At 47.8% G+C, this 15,829-nt stretch overlaps 1 protein-coding gene across 2 annotated transcripts in view; it reads right to left on the bottom strand.

Annotated features, from left to right (window-relative positions):
- Positions 1–15,208, bottom strand: part of BACH2 (BTB domain and CNC homolog 2) — a 385,266-nt gene extending 370,058 nt beyond the window's left edge. The window contains exon 1 of one of the 2 annotated variants that reach the window (XM_069598267.1): positions 14,772–15,208. The gene's annotated coding sequence lies outside the window, so the exon portion shown is untranslated. The remainder of the gene's footprint in view (positions 1–14,771) is intronic. The other variant, XM_069598266.1, reaches the window with a different exon arrangement.
- Positions 15,209–15,829: the final 621 nt, after the last annotated feature.

The raw sequence follows: 15,829 nt of genomic DNA, 5'->3' as shown, positions 1-15,829 counted from the left end.
CACAGTAAGTAAATTTAGGACAAATTAAGAGAACTTCAGAGCCAACAGATATAACACATACGTTAGGAAACTGTACAAAATAAAAACATAAGTTAGATAGAGAGATATCTAACAAAAGTTGAGCTAGAAAAAAACACTGATGGAATATATATCTGAAATGGTAGCCTGGGAACAGATTGTAAAGAGCTTTAAAGGCTCTTCTGAGGATTCTGAGTGTTTTCTATGGACAGTGAGAAGCCACAAGTGATTATTAAGAGACAGTCAGTAAGTTCATTCATTCAACAAATACATGCATAATGAGTAGCCCTGTAGCCCTGTAGTGTAACTTTTCCAGGCCCCTGGACTTGCACAGTGATCAAAGAAGGCAAAGACCCCAAAGTCTGGAGCTGATTTCATAGAGAGGGAGACAGATGGACAAGCAACCTCATATATAAGAGGTCAGAGAGTGATAAGAGCCTCAGAGAAAAGGAAGGAGAAGAGTGGGTACCTGGAAAGGAGGGTGGTCCCCCCACTCCACAGGGGTGGGGAAGGGCTCTCTGTGGGGCAAGAGACAGCCCAAGGTCGCAGAGGGAGCCTGGGTATCCCCGGGATCTCCTGCCAGTTCCCCCGGACCTACCAGGCTCCGTGGGCATTTCAACAGCTAGAGGGCAAGCTGATGATCCCCATCCTCTTTCACACCCTGAGTTCTGAGCCTCCTCCTCCCCTGAGTACTCCCCAACCACCCATCCTATCCAGAGGCCTTTCTCGCCCCATCAGGATTCTCCAGCTCAAGGCTGGTGGAAACATCATCCCAACACCTTGTTCTCTTCGGCTGATTTCCCCAAGCTCAGGACTACCTCCTCCTAATCACTTTGCCAGCAAAGATCCGTACAGTCAAAGCTATGGTTTTTCCAGTAGTCATGTACAGATGTGACAGTTGGACCATGAAGAAGGCTGAGAGCTGAAGAACTGATGCTTTCAAACTGTGGTGTTGGAGAAGACTCTTGAAGAGTCCCTTGGACTGCAAGGAGATCAAACCAGTCAATCCTAAAGGAAATCAACCCTGAATATTCACTGGAAGGACTGATGCTGAAGCTGAAGCTCCAATACTCTGGCCATCTGATGTGAAGAGTCGACTCCCTGAAAAAGACCCTGATGCTGGGAAAGACAGAGCAGGAGAAGGGAGTGACAGAGGATGAGATGGTTGGATGGCATCACCAACTCAATGGACAGAAGTCTGAGCAAACTCCAGGAGATAGTGAAGCAGAGGGAAGCCTGGCATGCTGCAGTCCATAGGGGTCACAAAGTGTCGGATATCACTTAGGGACTAAACAACAACCTACTCCCCTGGATTCTGAAGTCACAGCCTCCTTTGGGTTTTTTCCTGGATCTTCAGAATCCAGCCTCCTTCCCAAGATGTATTCTTAGACACAGGCGGGAAGCCAGTGCACGCTCCCTGTCCAATTCCCTTCTTGTCTGAATGACCCCTCCCAGAAATCAGCTCTGGGAAGAGATAGCAACAGGAGCACCCAGAGCTGCTGTGGGGCCTCCATAAGCAAGAGACCAGGGTCAGGGAGGGGGTTGTGTTGGTGCACATGTGTCCACGTATGTACAGAGTGTGTGCATATGTGTGCACATGCCTGGGTCTGTCTAGGAATGATGTGAGAAAGCATGTGTGCAGGCAGGCAGGAGCAGAAAGAATCTACAAGAACAAACGAGAAGAGGTGTGTGCTCACATAGAGAAAGAAATGTAAAGACTTGGCAAGAGAGAGGAAGAACACGAGGCAAAGAAAAGAAATGCTACCGGGGAGCAAGACACCAGGGTAAAGAGAGCAAAGGGAGGCGTTAAGTATTAAAACTAAAAAACGCTGAGAAGATGGCAAGGAAAAACAAGAGCCATCTAGAATGAACTGTGAGAGAGGCAAGACTGACACAAATTTCAACTAGTAACCTTCTCATTTTGTGCTTCTCTTTAAAGCGTTTGGTATTTCCCAGATCAAGGCTAACATAGCAGGTAAGACGCAAAGGCCACTGGCTCTAGTAACTAGGAAACTAGTGATGCAACATTTCTAAAGATGAAGTGTTCAGGAAGAAAAAAAGCTGTATAAAGGTAAATGTAGGTGCTGATTTCATAGTCTAGAAATTCAGTTGCTTTCACTACAGAATGCAAAAAGGAAAGGCCCTGGGGTAAGACCTCTGTGGTCTTACCGAGCTAAGATAGCGATCTCTGATGGTCTGGCCAAACTGCAGGCAAAACAAACCAAAACTGAACAGCAAAATAAGAAAGCGCCCACAAATAGACGCAAGCAGAAAGGCTGCAACTTACAAAAACACACCTAAACTCCCTGTGATTCTCAGGGTCTGCGGGTCTCAGCCCTTCAGCCCTGGAAACGGGGCAGCACCGTCCTTCCTGCGTAACTGCTCCTTCTCACTCGGCTGTTTCCCCTGACTCGCATTTTCTGTTACCCTTCCTCTTGGATTCCTCTGACGATGACTCACAGGGCAATCAGCCAGTCATCGGTCCCACAACCCTCCACAACAGACACTGTGGACAAGGCTGGCAGCTTGGTGGACCAGAGTCCGGACCAGTTTTTTCCTTTCTCTGTTCAGGGAGGATTTGCTTTTCAGCCACATTTCCCTCAAAACACAGCCCCGCCGGGAGATGCTTACTGCACAGATTTCTGAACGATGAAATGATCTGAGTTTGGCAACTTGGTCATAACGAAACTAAAAACAGTAAGATGAAAAAACAATAGTGTGATCATCACACCTACAAAAAACAACTTTAAACTTGGGTGAAATCAAGAGATCAGAAAAAAAAAAGCTCAAACTAATATTTTCCAACCTTTCACTAACAGCTAGGGCTAAAACCACATGTTTTGAAGGTCTTGCACTGTGTTATTATTAGAAGTCACAATTCTATTGATACTGATGAGTCATTTGTATCGGCGGAAACCAAGAACTTCCATCAACATCATGTTACACACAGTCACTGTGGCTTGGCTTTTTCTTTATTACTGGTCAGAGCTCCTTCAGAATGCTTACTGAAGCTAAAAAAAAAAAAAAATGGAGGTAAACTCCACAAGGGTGTATAAAGCTTTCCTTTCCCTAGCTGATCTCACTTTAATCAGCTTTCTCAAGATAAGTTTAGGATGCTGATCAACTTGTATCTGCAAAAGGAAGTTTATTTATAAGCCTCAAAAAAAGTAACATTTTCACTTTCTGATGAAAATAAGCAGAACTGAACTCCAAAAACAGCGAAACCATTTCTGAAAACACATGCCAGCTTTAAAATGACCCGAGGTCAGATTTGAGTTTTTTTTAACCTTAATAACATGCAACAGATACAAACAAAATCTGTCATTACTTAAGGACTTGAACCACATAAAACAAAGTGGGGCTGGCTGCTGAACACCTCCTGCCCACTGCCCCGGTCCGGGCACACACTCTTCCCTGACACGCAGAGAAGTGGCTCAGGTCTGGGTTACACCAGGAAAACCTCAGTTAACTGTTCAGAAGAGTTCCCTCTGGTGCTAAGGAGGAAATAACAGCAGAGTCCCTTTCTCTTGCTCTCATCCCCACTCCCCTCTCCCTATAAAGAGCCCCAGAGAATTAAAAGGAAGTAAAAAATCGGTTTTTTTTAGGGGCTTCCCAGAAATACTGTGATGCTCACACAGTCACCAAGGTAGAAATATGCCCAGTTTTCTACCCTGGGGAAATAAAAGCTCAGTCTGGTTGCTGGAGGGAGAAGGGAACCCAGCTCGGCAGCAACCACAGATCTGAAAATAGTCTCCCCGCAGCGAAATGGTCGAGGTGCTCTCCAAGGCGGCGCTGGTGCTGTGGGCCGATCACAGTGGGGCCAGCTGAGGGCTCAACAGCTGCATGAGTCAGCACGCGCGACTGCTAGGAAACTGCTGACATGCTAAATGGCTCTCGCAGACAGAAGGCGCACACACCTACCCGGCAAAAACAAAAACAAGGTCCATGCAAATCGACAAACAGGAACCTCTCTCCCCTCACAGCTCCTATTTTCCAAGGTTAAACCCCAAACAGACACAGAGCAGAGATGCCGCTGCTCAAAAAGCAGTGGTGACAACTAATAATACTGAAGAGTGGTAATAAACAATTCACTCTCTGTGTTGTGATGTGGGGAACAGCTGCACTCAAATCTCACGAGCCAGTTCATTTTAACCAGTTTTTAACTGGATTTAACTGCTTTTCCTCCCTTCTGACAAAAATCAAAATAGTTGCCCGATCGACCACAAAAACTGGTAACAGACAAGCACAGTTCCTGTTTTCAGAGGGGACTTACTTTCAAACCCACAATGCAGAGATGTTTAACGCAAGTGGAAATTTAAAATTTATTGTTTGATGTGGGAGCTTAAACCTGTACACAAATTCGGATCCCACGAACGTCCTGGTGTAATCACATCTCAGGCTAGGTCCTATATATCTTTTCACCTCCTTTCTCTCACTTAATACCAGACCCAAAACTCCAGAGGAAAAGGGATTATTCGGAACTCAGAACACATCATCCCACACAGAAACACCACGATGTTTAGGATATCCCATGAAGGTTGTCTCAAATTTTAAACTCAAGTCAGAGGTTACATTTGTAGTTTTGAAAGAGAAAATAATGCTATAACAATAGTTCCAAAGCCAATTAAAAACTAAAGAAAACATTATTGAGTGACTGAAACACCTAATTAGAGGCAGTCTTCTAGGTGAGGCTTTCGGACTTCGTGCAGTTTCACTCTGGTTCTCCAATATGACCTTTCGTGGTTAATTCTCCTATTATGCCATAACATTTCATCAGGAAAATCTTTTATCAGCTGTGAGTTTCAATTTTGTTGCTGTTGTTCCAAAAAATTCACCAAGAGTTGGAACAGAAAGAAAAAGAAGAGCTACAGAGAGAGGGTACTAGAGAGAGGAGACCAGAAAGAAATGGCGTCATGGACAGAGAAAGGCACAGAGGCAGTACTAAACAGAAGACAGAAGACGAGTACGAATTAGGGAGAGGTCCCCCTATAGACAGTGTACTGCAGCTACCCAAGAGATCAGACCCCCAGAGCATGAAAGATGAGTGCTGGGCATTTCCACAGACTGACACTAGATGGCGCCATCAACTCAACATAGCATGGTTGCTGGAGGAGTCTGCATGATGGGGGAGGGGTAGAATGGAAGCCAGTTCAGACTCATCACGACTGGGTGTTCAGAAGGCAACACGTCTATCCAGAAGCAGCCGGGTTAGGATTTCCCTGGTAGTCAGGTCGTTAAAACTCAGCGCTCCCAACGCAGAGGGCACAGGTTCAATCCCTGGTCAGGGAACTAAGATCTCACATGCCCAAACAATAAAAATGTAAAAAGCATGATTTCATTAAACAGTCAGCCTCTCCAAATGTCCAGTTGTCACCACCAGTCATGCTCATAGCATGGGGCATGTCACTTTTGAAATAGACTTACCAACTCAATTTTTAATCAATAGAAGTGTAGGGTGGGGAGGCAGATGGGTGAAATCCATTCTCTCTCTTTTTTTTTCTTTTAAAATTCAACATTTAAGGATAATAGAGTATTTCAGGTTCACTGCTACTGACTAACTGACAAAAATTCCTAGTTATAGATCAAGTGGTTTTCCCCTGAACCTCCCTTTAAATGTCAAATAACACACCATCTTGCTACCCGGGTTGATGCAATCAGATCGAGTGTCTGGCAAGAGAAAGGTGATGCTTTCTGACAAACGTATTATCGCATTAAAAATCATCTGCTCTTCATATTTTTAATACTACTGTGGTTTATACATTCTAATCTGCTTGTCCATATTCTGTCTCCACGGTTGGATTTATATACAGCCCTCTCTTTACTCGGAAATTTCCTACCATCACCAGGTTACCAGTGTCTGAGATTCTGCTAGCCCCATCGCTAGGGTTTTTACTTCTTTCACTTTATCTCCTATTCATAAGCTGATGTTTCAGAAAGAAGTAATACACTAGGTTGTTGCTGCTCGATCCCTGGGTTGGGAAAATCGCCTGGAGGAGGCAACCCACTCCAGTATCCTTGCCTGAAGAATGCCATGGAGAGAGGAGCCTGGTAGGCTTCAGTCCATGGGGTCCCAAAGAGTCGGACACAACACTCCCCAGCTAAACAACAACAAAAGACAGTTTTCATAAAATCCTTTTCTGAGATTGGTTTTGAAAGGGAAGGAGGGGACTGGTTAAGTGCACTGGCTGGCCTAAAGGGAGCAGAGCAGAGAGTGAAGTCAGGATAGAAAGTGGACACTGGGAGGACTAAGAGCAAGCCTTGCATGGCCTCCTTACAGTGCGGTCGAGATCATCACCCCAATGCCAATCTTCTCAAGGAGGTACATGAAAAGGGTTAACTCTAAGTAAGTCTACATTTTCCACTTGCTGAACGGGTAATAATATCTTTTATAGTTAATTTCATTTTTTTCCACAGTTTGACTCTTCAGGGCTCATTCATTTGCATAATATGGAAGCCTGAACCTCTATAGATGTTCTACAAATCAGTGCAAGTAATTCTCACACTAAATCAGCAGCTTTAATTTAAGCTCATCATTGTTTGCATAGAAATCTTTATGCACTCATCTGCTTGATTTTTTTAATCACGTAAAACCTCCAACAGTGACACACTAAGCATCTCCCCATTTAGCCATCTCCAAAATTTGAACTAAATACTGAAAAATAAGCACAGTACAGTCATATGCTTGATCATTTCCCAAATTGAGCTTCAAGCATATGCTTAATGTTCCAGCAGCTCCAAGGATAATGCCACTTGACTAAAGATGACAACTTGGACGTCCAGCCCAGGACACAGCTGAGTCAGCATTCTAAACAGTCACCCTGCAAACCCAGGGCAATCAGGGTCACTACCAAACCAACTGCCTAGCGGAGTCCTTTAAAATCATTCAAATCTCCTGTTGACAGTTGCAACATGCTAATCTGGCAAGATAATCTCTTCCTGAAATTGACTAGAATGGAGCAAAGGTTACCTGTTTTTATCTGTTACTAGCAGCTAATATTTCTCATTAGGAACTCTGATGGAATTGGTTCTGAATGAAATACTTACTCCTCAGTAGGGAAAAAAAAAAAAGAAAAGAAAGAAAGCTATAAACAAATTCTTCACATAGCAAGAGGGTAGGAGCATGAGTTACAGAAAAACCCTGGGAACAGAGTCATAGGATTCATGTTCTAATTCTTCCTGTGTCTTGACATGTTATCACTTCCATCCTCTGAATCTTCAGACGGACACTGAGAACTGAGGAATGCAATTATCAGAAAGTGAGTTAGGTGAAAGGAGAAAGACAAAGGATGCATTCACCCAGGCTCACTGAGAAATTATTTTTCAATTTTATCTTTCAGATAGATGTCAATAAAATATCCAATAGAGTGAGATGGCCTATATTTCCACTTCTGAGATGTGACGGAGCAAAAAGGAAGAGGGGGTGCAGACCAGCAGGTGGTTAAGAGAACAGGTTCTAGCATCAGACACCTCGTGTCCAAACCCAACTCAGCCACTCATTAGCCAAGTGACATCCGTGCCTCAGTCTTTAACGATCACACCTGCCTCCGGATGGTTATATGAATTAAATAGTTAATGTGAAAAACACATAAAAGGCTCCCAACACAGGTTAGCTATCATAGGAAAAAAAGAAAATAGAGGAGTTTTAGCACATAATAAGTCAGTCTGTTTTACACAGATGCTGTCTGCACTCCTAAATTGTGCTAAAAACAGTCTGTATAATCAGCCTGGGTCTGCAGAGGCTGGAGACCCTACCAGGGACAGGCAGGGGCTTCTGATCAGCTGGACTCTCATTTTCACTCAAGCCCCTCGCCCCCAGGCCCACGCATATTAGACAACTGGGAGGGCATGCCTGCAGCTTCTAATCACTCAAATATTGTCAAAAAGACCCTCAACATGCCCAAAATAAGAATGCTAACTTGCATTTTTTTTTTTTTCCCAGCAGCGAAACAAACAATATTCTTGGCAATTAATTCTGGTTTTATCAGGTTCTAAAGACACAGGTAAATAAATCAATTCTGGACTCTGTATACAGGAACTATTATTGGCCAAAATGACTCAACAGGTTATACCATGGTTTATGCAATATTCCAAAGGGCCACAGATAGGAGTGAATTAGTAGGCTTGGGAGACTTGTTGTTGTTCAGTCGCTCAGTAATGTCCAACCCTTTGCGACCCCATGGACTGCAGCATACCAGGCTTCCCTGTCCTTTATTGTCTCCTGGAGCTTACTCAAACTCATGTCCATGGAGTCGGTGATGCCATCCAACCCTCTCATCCTCTGTCATCCCCTTCTCCTCCTGCCCTCAATCTTTCGCAGCATCAGGGTCTTTTCCAATGAGTCAGCTCTTTGTTCACATCAGGTGGCCAAAGTACTGGAGTTTCAGCTTCAGCATCAGTACTTCTAATGAATATTCAGAACTGATTTCCTTTAGGATGGACTGGTTGGATCTTCTTGCAGTTCAAGGGACTCTCAAGAGTCTTCTCCAACACCACAGTTCAAAAGCATCAATTCTTCAGCGCTCAGCCTTCTTTACAGTCTAGGGAGACTGGGGGAAAACTAGCTAGTTTCAGACAGGTTCAGATGGCAGCTGACTCCAAAATTCCTTGGGCAGGGCTGCCCCAACCTCCCAACCAGGTCACGTCCCTCCAATACATCCTCCAGTGCATATAATACCTTTCCTTCTCAGAGTCTGCAATAAGTCATCTGTGGCTATCTGATAAATGTCATCCTTCCTACTAGATGGGGTGCTTCATGAGGTCAGGGCCGGGATGGGGTTTGCTCTCCCAAAGCATCATGTTCACCTAGCACTACATCTGCCATGTAAGGGATACTTAATATCTGTTTAGTGAATGAATGAGCCACTTGCCTCTAAAGAATGTCATTTCTGGACACCTGGCCCATTTTATGCCATCCATGAGCTCCCGGTAATTAGGAGAATACAGGATGGGAATAATATAAAACCTGCCTATAATCTGTAGATCCTGGGAGACTAGGCAAACTCACTGAGCAGCACCTTGACTTTGTTTTTCTATGTATAAGAACAGGAATAGCCACACTGGGCTCTCCCAGCTTTAAACTCCAAAGTCTAAGCCTTCTATGGGGTAGACACATGCGGCCTGAGGAAACTCCTGAAGCATCCACAGAAAGTGGCGAGGGAGAGACAAAAGGATGGAATAAGACTGGAGTTTTGACAACGGACTTGGAAATGCAGAACGCTTCCCTCTGCACTAGCTGGAGTTTGTCCACATGCCAGCTGTAGGCTTGGGAATAAATGAAGATAATCACCATGAGAAGTATGGGAAAACTGGAAATAGGAGGATGGCAATGCTTGGGAAAAGGGAAGGTGAAAGCTGACACAAGCAGGAGAGGGGACCAGTAACCAGGCAGCCACGGGCAGGGGCATCAGTGCCGCGTCCTCCTGCCACCAGGAGCGGAGCACAGAGGTCAGGGAGGCAAATGACACATCTCAGAACCAAAGGCCAATTTATAATCAGGCTGAGGAACAAAAGGGAAGTTAACCAGGGTAATATGCTGGAGAAGCCGTGATTACGAGGTCACTGGGGAAGACTGAGAGACATTTTGGCTGTAATTCCAATGACGAGGATGAAGAAGTACGTGAAATGCTTTCAGATTGGGAAGATTTATTATTTTGGAAAAAAGTAGCTCAAGGAAAAACAAAAGCAACATTCCTGCCTGATTTTTGAAGTAGTGCCACTGGTAGGACCGGGTTCAATTTCCATATTCTTTAGAAAAGAAATGGTCCTTGAAAAGGACACACTGGTGCTTCTGAGACTTCCAGCTTTAGGGAAGCTGAGTAGCATGCTGATGGTGAGAGTAAGTTTCAGTCTTAGAGAAACTGACACTTGAAATTAACAAGGGGAAAAAAAAAGGTTGGGGGTAGTAAAAACCTTAAATTGACAAAGAAAGAATTACTTTTCTATTAAATATCACCACAGACCCAAAAAAAAAAAAAAGATGAGTAATAATTCTGGGCAATCTGAGTTTACAAAATGTTTAATTTACAGCAGGTTTCAGTTTTGACTTGAACAATGTGTAAATATTTACATGAAATTTAAAAACAGGACAAGAATAGGTCATATGCTGTCATTGGCAATCCAGGAGCGATTTTCTATCATTCCAAAGGCCTTGGTACTGCTTTCCCTAACACGGCTTCAGCTCTGCCGAAAGCTTCTTTTCTTCTCCAGAGTAATGCCAGTTTTTGCAACCAGCCCTGACTTCTGAACTGCCTGTGCCTCTGAGAGGGTCCTATGTCACTGGAACCTTCCTGACACGGAAAGGAGACAGGGAGGCAGATGCAGTGCTTGCTGTATGAGTCACAGATGTTGACAGATTATGTTGCATCTTACATTGTTCCCTATTCCTTGTACTCTAGGGTAGAGCCTGGGTTCTCTGTGTGCTTTGACCCCCAACGCCATGCCCAGTCATTGACTCTGGGCCAGACTGTGTATACAAGACAGGGAAATAACCTTTAGACAGTCAGGGCAATACACACTGCCTTCTGATGAAATCCTTTCCAATGAGAACCTTTCTCTTCTGTAGAATGGGCACAATGCCTGCTTCTCAGGGTTGCCTCGAGGAGTCAAGGAAGGAAACGAGGAGTCCATGTTCAGGGAAAGGAGTCAGCACTGTTTCTGGCACATGGTGAACATTCAACAAATCACAGCTATTGTTTTAGTGGGTGCTGGCAAATGTCAAATTCTCCTGGAGGAGTCCTCAGGCATTAAACAGCCATGTTACCTGATCTGGTCAATAACAATTAAACAGAGGGCAGGTGACCCAAAGAAATAGATTATTTACCTGCGGAGTATTATACGGTGCCCTTGGTATTAATTATATGGCCTTTCACATTGTATTCTCTGTTAAAAAGAAAGCTATCAATCCCTGAGTGGGACTCAGTGTTGATTTCATTTGATTCAGTTTGGGGTTTTTTCCTTTTTTCAATTTTCCTGACCACAGTTAACCATTCACTTGGGGTAGACTCAAAAATCATCTACGATGTGTCAGGCCTTTAGAAAATAGACAAAAACAGAAATATTAAACAGTAAGATGTTCTAGCTCACTCAGTAATGGGCAGCCAGACAGTCTACAGGCCAGCTCCGGCACTTACAATGTTTCTGCCTGGTGTTATTAAAAAAAGTGTGAGCAAATATTTAGAAAGTAGGGGATTCCACACCAAAACCCTGATATCCAGCTTCCCTCAGAAAAATCAGACAGTGTGGAGACACAAAGCCACTATTCCCACCCCTTCCTGCCTGATGACAAGTAGCTGAGATGGTGCAGTGGTTGCCTGCCACTCCATGCCATGCCCCCTATCTTCAAGACAGTGTGAAATAAAGATGAAGGGCCCCATGTTCCAGAATTATTAAGGATCTCAAGAAGAACAAGAGCAGAAGATTAAACCATGTGCGAGGTCCTTCTGAGAGGGGAGGGGGCCTGGGCAATGGTGCAGGTCACGTGCCCACCAAGCTGGTCCTGCTCCCCACCCCTCAGCCAGACAGGAGGGTATTTATGTATCTGAGTATAAGCCAACATTTTCGAGAAGCCAGACACTGCACCCCCTGAAATCTGAGGTAGACAAAAAAGTAGGGCAGTGAAGCCCAGCCCCGCTGAGCTAGAGAGCCACTAGGATCTCTCTCTTCCCTTGTTAAGGCTGGATCCATCCCAGAGACACTAAGCATGAGTTAATCCAAGTAAAATTAAACTGCTCTCAACAATACAGACTGGCCTGAGCCCTTTTGTCAGCGTCCCAGGAGCCTCGATCACAAATTCCGAGGAACAGTTCACAAGCACTAATGAGTAAGTCCTGTTGCTTGTGCAGACAGTGGGCTCAGAAGTGAAGGGCTGGCCTAGGAGAGATGTGAACCTGACCATCTGGCTCTCTGCGACTTACTTTGATCACTAAATGAATTGCAACAAATTGAAGAGCACATGGCTAGAGTTAATTGTCTCATCTGTAATCTGACCCTACTTTTAGGCAGTTATTATTACCCTCTATCAGGTGGGAACATTTCCCACCATCGCTGCAAAGTGCATTTTCCTGATGAACTGTAATAGATTATTAAATTCCATATCGGGATAACAATACTTTGCACTTTTGCAGTGCCTTTCATCCAGGGATGTCAGAGCAGTTTACAAATAATTAAGCCCCTCATCACACTGCAGCCAGAGGTGAGTGACTGAAAGGGACTGGCCTGAAGACACTGAGTCAAAGGCATAATTCAAAAGAAAGAAAATGAATGGCTTTCTCTCAGGCACTAGAAATGCTGAAAAGTTATGGGGGTGGGGAAGAGGGGGTCCCTGACTCCCTCCCTTTCTTTCTGCCTTACTTCTCCTTTATTGCAGATCTTCGCCTGCAACATACAAAGAACTGATAAGTAACTAACAGATGTGCATATAATTTAGCTATGAGCTCACAGACACATATATGAGGAGAATGCTCTTCCATGTAATCCTGGCATATACAACACGAACTGACATTTCAATCCACCTGCAGAACTGACAGATACCAGAATTAACACATTAATGATTACCAAATGGCAAACGTAAAGCCTTCCAAAATCCAAAAAGAAAATATTACTCGGCACAAATAAAGTATATTCTAACAAAACTTCTCTATTCCACGGTTGTGTTTTCTGTTTCTGGGACGCTCATCTGAATGATATTCAAGTTTCAGGAACAGCAAACAGGATGGAAGTGGGCAATTATCGCATTTTTTTTTTAAAGCAGAACACTAAACATTTCAGCCACTCAAAAGTTTTGTGGTGAAATTATAAACTCCTGAAAAACTGCATTTATAACGGAAATGCTGACAGACCTTTTACGAGAGCAGTTTGAATGCAACACTGTTATTTAGCCATCTCTCTTACAGACTGAAGGCTAATTCTAACAAGATGTCATTTTGACTCACATTTATTATTACCTGTAAGAATGAAAACCGCCGTTTACTCACAAGCTGCGAGCTGCCGGAGCACCAGGGTGGGGCAATCTCACATTGTAAGCGAGACACCGCTGCCTTACCAAAATAGCCCCTCCACCAACCGAGTGGCAGCCTTTCCCCGCACAGATTCTTTCATGTCAGCCAGAGCCTTCGCAGCTCAACATGCCTTTCCTACATGTTACATTTTAATGATCTGAGAAAACCGTTATCAGAGTTAACATCTCTAATTTTACTCTAAACAGACAAAAGCAAAATATCTCATTAGGCATCATCTCCGCCAAGGTTCCCACTAGGCAGGAAAGGATTTTTATCTAAAGTAATTACTCATTTTAGTTAAATACACTCAACAGATGAAATTTACACCGGGAGTGAGAGACTGCAGCACTAGACCGCGAAGGTGAAAGCCGAGGAACGCTGCGTCCCGCCGCTCCCTTCGCCAGGCGGCCGAGAGTGCGCAGCTCTGCCCGGAGTTGGGCGCCCTCGTCCCTCCTGTTTCCCAGGGGTCACGGGTCATCGAGACGACGGTGACCAGACAGGCAAATTGCGAAGCGCTCCTTCCCCGGCCACAGACAAAAACCATCTGACGGCGGTGCGGGAACTTCCCCCCAAGTTATCAAACTCGCCTACATGCGAGACGGTGCTGCAGATACCTCGCGCGCCCATGACCCTGGAAGCCTGCGGTGCGCGGTCCCTTTCACACGCACACACCCGGCCCTGTCCGCTTCCTCCCACGGTCCGAGTTCTTGCAAATCCCCGGCCAAACCGAGGTCGCCGAGGTGCTCACTCGAGTCCCTTCTCGCGGGCAGCTAGGGTAGTCCAAGGAGCGCCGCCCGCCTCCCTCTCCATGGGTGCTCGGCTCCTGAGCACTCACCGGGTGAGAGGAGAAAAACTGCGAGACCCTACAGGGCTCCTCGGCGAGGGGGCGGTGGAGCGGTGTCCCCTGGATAAACTCTCCTAGGTGGAGCCCAAAAGGGGTTTGCAGACTGAAGTGCAGGCAGGGAGAAGAGGGGGTGTGTGTTGCACTTTGATTTCATGCAGAATCGTGGAAGAGGTAGGTGCAAGATTTTTCTGTCCGAAGGCACGAGCCTTTCGGCTCGAGCTCCCCGGGACTCATGCCAATGACCCGGTCCTTGGCTAATAGCGATCGTACCCAGCTCGCAGCCCGAGGTCTGCGCCGAGAGTCCCCGGGCTGCCTCTTCCCGGGACCCTAAACTTGGGCTTTGATACCTCGCCAGTCGCTGTAGTCTCAGCTACCCGGCGGCGACTGACAGCCGAGCGCAAAGCTTCGCGGAGCAGCCCGGGTCGCGGACGCCGCGAGCTGGGAGGAGGCCGCCCGGCCTGGCACCGCGATCGCGGGCTGGGGGCCCGAGTGCAGGGCCGTGGGTCTGACAGCTGCTCCGGTCGCGCGGACGCGCGCCTCCCTCCAGCCCGCCCACCCCACGCCTGACTTATTACCCTCTGCTCCTCCTCCCCCTGCTGTTCCAAAACACCCGTCGACGCGAGCAAAATACAATGCCTCCTCGCCCGCCGTAAACAGCCGGGCGACAGAGCGCACGGCCGCAGCCGCGCGTCCGCCTGCTCAGCTCCCACCCCCTTCCCGTTCCTAGAAAATGCCATCAAAGCGGGCAGGGCGCTCGGCTGGCGGCTGCGTGCGCACCCCGCAGCCGCGGCTCCCTTCCCGCGCCGCTTCCTCACGCCTCCCCGCCAGTCCCGCAAGCCCGCTCCCCCCCGCGCCCCCTCCCCGGCCAACTTGCCCCGCCGCGGGGGCCCGGGACCCGCGGGCCACGGACTCACCTCGCCAGAGAACTTTGCGTTCTTTTCCGTCTCCTCTTGCCCGCGTCCTCCCAGCCCGCAGCCCCCTCCCGGCGGTCGGCGGATCGGGGAGGGGTGGGGGTCACCGAAGGCTCACCGAGGGGAGGCGCATCACATGGCAGCTCGTCCCCAGCCCCCCGAGAGTGGCGGGAAGGGGGAGGGGAAGGGTCGAGGGGAGGCCGGGGAGAAAGCGAGAGCCCGGCGGCCGCGGGAGTGGGCAGGCGGGGTGGCGAGGGCGGCGGCGGGCGCTGGCTTTAGCGCTGCTGCGACCGCAGCCCGGGCGTGCACGGTCGCCGCTGCTGCCGCTGCCGCTGCCGCTGCTGCTGCTGCTGGCGAGGCGGCGGCTGCTCGGCGCTGTTTGCTCCTCGCCGCGCGGCTCGCGCTCTCCCCGGAACGCCCACACTCTCAATCGCTACATTGTTGACATTCGGCGCTGACGTCACCCGTTCCCCATTCACAATAACTTTACGGGAGCCGGGCAGCGCACCTCCCCGGCCGCTGGGGCGCCGTACGCCCGGCGACTAGCGTAAGCCGCTCCGCGAATGGCGCTCCGGGGGCTAGGGCGGAGGGACAGGGGGCGGGCGCGCGCTCGGCCTACTCGCGGGAGGGGGCGCGCCTCACGCCGCCGCCGCTGCTGCTCTCCCCGCTTTGTGCGGCCGCGCGGCCTGGAGAGCCCCTTGCTCCTGGCCCTCCTAGCCAGCCGCCTGGTCGGTCCGGCCTGGCCGGCGACTCGCCCAGGGGCCTTGAAAGGCCAGGACTGGGGGCGAGAGGGGTGGTTGGAGAGGTGATGGCTGGTGTGTCACGTGGGGAGCGGGCAGAGCCGGGGCACTAGACCCTGGAAGGGGAGTGGGACCTCGAGACCTGGGTTTCCGGGCTTGCCTAGCGGTTTCCCAAGAAGGGGCAGGAAAAGATGCTCTGCGGGCCCCTCAAAGCTGACCGGTCCCCCTGTTGGGAGCAGACGGGGTGAGAAAGAGTAGCCTCTGACCTAACGTTGATACTGACTTTTGAATCCTTTCCAGGAGGGCCTCCGCCTGTCCCAC

Source organism: Ovis canadensis, chromosome 8, assembly GCF_042477335.2.
Source record: "Ovis canadensis isolate MfBH-ARS-UI-01 breed Bighorn chromosome 8, ARS-UI_OviCan_v2, whole genome shotgun sequence".
Lineage (NCBI taxonomy): Eukaryota > Metazoa > Chordata > Mammalia > Artiodactyla > Bovidae > Ovis > Ovis canadensis.
Note: the sequence above shows the minus strand (reverse complement) of the source record. Positions and strands in the feature narration are given on the sequence as shown.